This window comes from Oryctolagus cuniculus, chromosome 3 (genome assembly GCF_051225735.1).
Source record: "Oryctolagus cuniculus isolate XC-2025 breed Fujian yellow rabbit chromosome 3, ASM5122573v1, whole genome shotgun sequence".
NCBI lineage: Eukaryota > Metazoa > Chordata > Mammalia > Lagomorpha > Leporidae > Oryctolagus > Oryctolagus cuniculus.
Genome location: NC_142869.1, coordinates 107,635,323 through 107,641,864, shown reverse-complemented (window position 1 = coordinate 107,641,864; position 6,542 = coordinate 107,635,323). Strand labels below are relative to the sequence as shown.

At 44.2% G+C, this 6,542-nt stretch overlaps 1 pseudogene; it reads left to right on the top strand.

The window, feature by feature from the left end:
- The first annotated feature begins 854 nt into the window (after positions 1 to 854).
- On the top strand, positions 855 to 1,812 carry LOC103348825 (uncharacterized protein C6orf62 homolog pseudogene; annotated as a pseudogene).
- Positions 1,813 to 6,542: the final 4,730 nt, after the last annotated feature.

Sequence of the window (6,542 nt, the reverse complement as noted above, 5' to 3'; positions counted from 1 at the left end):
TCCAACGGGATGCTCAGTGTCGTCATCTACCCTTTTTTCAGTTTGTGGTTTTGTCTTGTACCTGGAAAACAAGGATCACATTTGCCACGCTCGGATCCTTTTCTTGATTCCTGTTTTTAAAATAAAGGGGTGAGGGGCATAAGGATGGACTGTAAGGATTGGGCTGCTGTCAGCTGTGCTTAACTACACACCTAAACCCTGGTAATAGGCTTTTCGTCTCCCCCAAAGCCTTTGTTTTGGCAGCTGAGCCAAATGTGCTTTCCAGAAAGTTCAACTATTTCTCTTCTTTCTTTCCTTCCTCCCCACTTGATGGCAAACATCATTATGAACGTGATTGGACAGCAGCTTGTTTCTTGACCCTGTAGAAGGCAGTCTCCTAATATTGCCAGAGGATGCCGTTGTGGGGTTACAGTTGTGATTTTAGCTGTTACATTAGCAGGAAAAAATGACGTGTTTGTTCTCGAGTGTTAAAAAAAAGTGCCCACAGTTTAGTAACAATTTCCAAAGGCTTTTTTTTTAAATTTATTTATTTTAGAGGCAAAGTTATAGAGAGAGGATGGAGAGACAGAGAAAGGTCTTCCATGTGTTGGTTTGCTCCCCAAATGGCTGCAATGGCCGGAGCTGGGCCAGCCTGAAGCCAGGAGCCAGAAGCTTCTTCCGGGTCTCCCACGTGGGTGCAGGAGCCCAAGCACTTTGGCCATCTTCTTCGATTGCTTTCCCAGGCCATAAGCAGTGAACTCGATCGAAAGAGGAGCAACTGGGATAGGAACTGGCACCCATAAGGGATGCTGGTGCCACAGGTGGAGGCTTAGCCTACTAAGCCACAGTGCTGGCCCCACCAGATGCATTTAAAAATGGGAGACTCAAAGTCCTGGACAAAATAAGCCCTGAACAGACTACATGCTCAGCTTAGAAAGAAAGAAGAATCGGTCTGGTGCTGTGGCATAGCGGGTTAAATCGCCTACATCTCCTGCATCCCATACTGATTCTTGTTTGAGTCCTGTCTGCTTCACTTCCCATCTAGCTCCTTGCTAATGGCCTTGGAAAGCAGAAGAGGATGGTCCAACTCCTTGGACCCCAGCACCTGTGTGGGAGACCAGCCTGACCCAGCCCCAACCATTGGGGCCATTTGAGAAGTGAACCATCAGATGGAAGACATCTGTCTGTCTCTCTGTTACTCTGCTTTTCAAATAAATAAATCTAATTTTAAAAAATCTCTACAGGACCAGTTAACTTCAAGGTGTATATTGGCTTTGTATTCAAGAAGAACAAAAGCAGTGCTTTTCGAAGCAGTTATATCAGTCATGGCAAATAAATATAAAGAAAATACCCTGAAGGGTGTGTGAGGTTCCAGCTGTTCTTGGAAAGTTCCATTGGGCTTTTAGAGAAGGTTTTGGTACAGCTCCATGCTCCTCGATACCAGTCTATCAGAAGGGATGTAATTGGCTGTATTCAGGAGATGGGTTTTATTCTTTGGCTTCAGAATGATATGGAGAAAATTGTCTCCTGTCTCCTAGTTGGAAGGAATCTGATAAGCCTTTTAGGCCTGTTCAAGCCAATTTTGAGTTCATCATGGTGGCTATGAAAAAATACTTTGTGCATAAACTGAGCCACAAGGGCAAGACTGGAATTGTCAACGATCCTAACAAGTCAGCGTTTGTCTTCGTTGATAGCACTTGAAGACTCCAAAAAAAAAAACAAAGCTACTATCTTCAAGTTACACAGCATCTACCTCTACCTGCCCCAGGAACAGCCCATCACTGGGCAGTGTGTGCCAGAGAGGATCACCTCTGTCCTTACATGGCAGAATAGAGACTGACCAGCAAAATGGAGACCAGAGAACGCAGGAGCAGTTTTCTTATTTTCTTACCACTTTATTCTTCCAATATTTAAAGAACATGCAGTCACGCACAGAGCACTATGTGTTTTAAAATTTGTTCCTCTTAGATTTGTTTTTATTCATTTGTATCTCAGAACAAATTACATGTGTTCTGCATGTTCTGTGTGTAAGAGTGTGTATAAATATTGCATATTTGTTACACTGCGTTTACCATCTTACTAAAAATGTGAATTGAAAAGACCATTGTGGCCGGCGCCGCGGCTCACTAGGCTAATCCTCCACCTTGCGGCACCAGCACACCAGGTTCTAGTCCCGGTTGGGGCGCCAGATTCTGTCCCGGTTGCCCCTCTTCCAGGAGAGCTCTCTGCTGTGGCCAGGGAATGCAGTGGAGGATGGCCCAAGTACTTGGGCCCTGCACCCCATGGGAGACCAGGATAAGTATCTGACTCCTGCCTTCGGATCAGCGCGGTGCGCTGGCTGCAGCTTGCCGGCCGCGGTGGCCATTGGAGGGTGAACCAACGGTAAAGGAAGACCTTTCTCTCTGTCTCTCTCACTGTCCACTCTGCCTGTCCAAAAAAAAAAAAAAAAAAAAAAAGACCATTGTACATGTAAATGGTTAAATACATCTGAAATCACAAGGTGATAATCACTGTTGATGGTCTTCCTGTTTGTCCTGGTTTTTGCCTCTGGTGTCTGTCTTCAGTATTTAGTGGGTAAGGAGCCAATTTTTTAAAACTTTTATTTAATAAATATAAATTTGCAAAGTAAAACTTTTGGATTATAGCAGCTTCCCCCCCTCCCATAGCCTCCCTCCCACTTGCAACCATCCCATCCCACTCCCTCTCCCATCCCATTCACATCGAGATTCATTTTCAGTTATCTTTATACACAGAAGAAGATCAATTTAGTATATACTAAGTAAAGATTTCAGCAGTTTACACCCACACAGAAACACAAAGTGAAAGGTACTGTTTGAGTACTAGTTATAGCATTAATTCACATAGTACAACACATTAAGGATAGAGATCCTACATGAGGAGTAAGTGCACACTGACTCCTGTGGTTGATTTAACAATTGACACTCTTGTTTATGGCGTCAGTAATCACCCTAGGCTCTTGTCATGAGCTGCCAAGGCTATGGAAGCCTCTTGAGTTTGCCAACTCCAATCTTATCTAGACAAGGCTATAGTCAAAGCGGAAGTTCTCTGCTCCCTTCAGAGAATGTTACCTCCTTCATTGATGGCCCACTCTTTCCCCCTGGGATCTCACTCACAGAAATCTCTCATTTAGGTCATTTTTTTTTGCCACAGTGTCTTGGCTTTCCATGCCTGAAATACTCTCATGGGCTTTTCAGCCAGATCCAAATGCCTTAAGGGCTGATTCTAAGGCCAGAGTGCTGGTTAGGACATCTGCCATTCTATGAGTCTGCTGTGTATCCCAATTCCCATGTTGGATTGTTCTCTCCTTTTTAATTCTTTTTAATTCAGTTAGTATTAGCAGACACTAGTCTTGTTTATGTGATCCCTTTGACTCTTAATCCTATCATTATGATCAATTATGAACTGAAACTGATCACTTTGACTAGTGAGATGTCATTGGTACATGCCACCTTGATGGGATTGAATTGGAATCCCCTGGCACGTTTCTAACTCTACCATTTGGGGTAAGTCGGATTGAGCATGAGCCGAACTGTACATCAAGGAGCCAATTTAACAGTGTATAAATATCATCTTTGCTAAAAAAAGATTACTTGAGAAGTGGAGTTACAGACAAAGAGAGGGAGATACAAATAGAGAGTTCCTCTCTCTGCTGGTTCTCTCCCCAAATGACCACAATGATCAGAGATGGACCAATCCAAAGACAGGAGGCAGGAGCTTCTTCCAGGTCTCCCAAGTGGGTACAGGAGTCCAAGCACCTGGGCCATCTTCCACTGCCTTCCCAGGTGCATTAGCAGGGAGCTGGATTGGTAGTAGAGCAGCCAGTACTCAATCGGGCCTGTATGGGATGCTGGCACCATAGGTGGTGACTTAACCTATTATACCACACCACAGTACCAGCCCTGTAACTAACATCTTAAAAAACCTGGGGCCAGCACTGTGGAGCACCAGGTTAAGCTGCTGTCTGCAGTGCTGGCATCCCGTATGGGCTCTCCACTTCTGATCCAACTCCCTGCTAATGTGCCTGGGAAGGCAGTGGAAGATGGCCCAAGTGCTTGGGCCCCTGTACCCATGAGGGAGATCCAGATGAGGCTCCTGGCTCCTGGCTGCGGCCTGGCCCATATCCAGATGTTGTGGCCATTTTGGGGGTGAACCTGTGCATGGAAGATGGCCTGATCTCTGTCTCTCCATTTCTGTAATTTTGACTTTCAAGTAAATAAATAAATCCATAAAAAATAATATAGCCTGGTGCTATAGCGCAGCAGGTTAATGCCCTGGTATGTAGTGCCAGAATCCCATATGTGTGCTGGTTCGAGTCTTGGCTGCTCCATTTTCGATCCAGCTCCCTGCTAATATGCTTGGGAAAGCAGTGGATGATGGCCCAAGTGCTTGGGCTCCTGTACCCATGTGGGAGACCCGAAAGAATTTCCTGGCTCCTGGCTTCATATCTGCTCAGTTCTGGCCATTGTACCCATTTAGGGAGTGAATTAGAGGATGGAAGACACCTCTCTCTCTCTCCTCTGTAACTCTTTCAAATAAATAAATTTTATTTAAAAAAGAATAAAAAACTTAATAGCTTTGCTATAATCACTTTTCCAGAGCACTATCAGATTCATTCTGATGACCTTAAGTGACTGTTGCCATATTTGTTTCCTAGTACTCTTGTATGTTTTTCTCAGATCTTTTTCCGCAAGATGCTGTTATGAAGTATTCTGAGTGTGGATGCAGTTGTACCCATTAAAGCACATCTGGGGTCTGAAGTAGCTAAAGTAGTTCTACAAATGGGAAATACTTTCATAGCTGCAGAGACTGATAGGTAGAGGACTTTGCTTTTTGGAGTTTTGATTTTAAAGAGAAGAGATTTGAATTACAAAAAAAAAAAAATCTGGTGATTGTGCAGTAATACTGGTTTCCACACCATCCTGAAGAAAGACTTGTTTCTGGAGTAGAAAAAAGTTATGAAAGTTGAGATCATAAATTGTAAAAAATAACCACTGAGTGTTGAAGTTCTCAAAGCAGAACTCATTTTGTACAATGAACATAAGTAAATACTGTATAGTTCTTTTGTCTTTTAAGTGAAGAAAAGCTGTGCTTAAGGGTTGCATACTTTTATTGGAGTAAACTTGAAGAAGCCTACCCCTTTGGAGTAAAACAATCCTTACCAGTTTCCAGTTGTTCTTAGCTCCTGGTTGGACCATGAAAACCTAAATAAAATAGGCAATAGCTCCCTGACTATTCAAGTGAATACACACAGAAAGAAATAAAACTAAAAAGCTAAGCAGGCCAGCACCGCGGCTCAATAGGCTAATCCTCCACCTGCGGCACCGGCACACCGGGTTCTAGTCCCGGTAAGGGCACCGGATTCTTTCCCGGTTGCCCCTCTTCCAGGCCAGCTCTCTGCTGTGGCCCAGGAGTGCAGTGGAGGATGGCTCAAGTCCTTGGGCCCTGCACCTGAATGGGAGACCAGGAGAAGAACCTGGCTTCAGATCAGCTCAGTGCACCGGCCGCAGTGCGCCGGCCGCAGCGGCCATTGGAGGGTGAACCAATGTAAAGCAAGACCTTTCTCTCTGTCTCTCTCTCTCACTGTCCATTCTGCCTGTAAAAAAAAAAAGCTAGGCAGATTTAAAACTTAGATTGAAACAGGAAGTACAAGCTATTTCCATATAACCTATTTGTTTTAATTCCACTTCAGTATACCTGCTATGCTTTATACCAGTACAAAAGGGCAGTTTACCTTGGATTTCAACTGTCTTGTCAAGAGAGAGACCTCCTGTTAATATCAATACACAAGATCAGTGGAGTCGTCAATTCTTGAAAGCACGTCCATTATACACCTGATAATGGCGTAATTGGTAACCTAAAATAACTTTTGATTAGTCACATCTACTCCAAATTACCCCAGGAAATAAATGATTGATTGCTAAAAACAAGCTCTAATATTTCACTGAAAGTAATGTTAATATATACCAAGTTTCTTAGAAAAGTTTGATAACCTTAAAACTTAGAAAATTTTTACTTTCCCTGCTCTAAACCTACAGAACTTTAATAACAATAATAGCACTACCGTTTATAGGGTCCTCTTTATATGTCTGACAACATTGCCATAAGCATTTGCAGATTTTTTTTTTTTTTTTGGACAGGCAGAGTTAGTAAGAGAGAGAGACAGAGAGAAAGGTCTTCCTTTGCCGTTGGTTCACCCCCCAATGGCCGCTGCGGCTGGCACTCTGCGGCTGGCACTACGCAGCCGGCACACCGCGCTTATCCGAAGCCAGGAGCCAGATGCTTTTCCTGGTCTCCCATGCAGGTGTAGGGTCCAAGCACCTGGGCCATCCTCTGCTGCACTCCCAGGCCAAAGCAGAGAGCTGGACAGGAAGAGGAGTGATCAGGACAGAATCCGGCGCCCTGACCGGGACTAGAACCCTGTGTGCCGGTGCCGCAGGTGGAGGATTAGCCTATTGAGCCACGGCGCCGGCCTTGCAGAATTATTAACTCATGCAATTTCCACAAAAACTTTATTAGGTAAGTGATAGTATCCCCATTTTTCA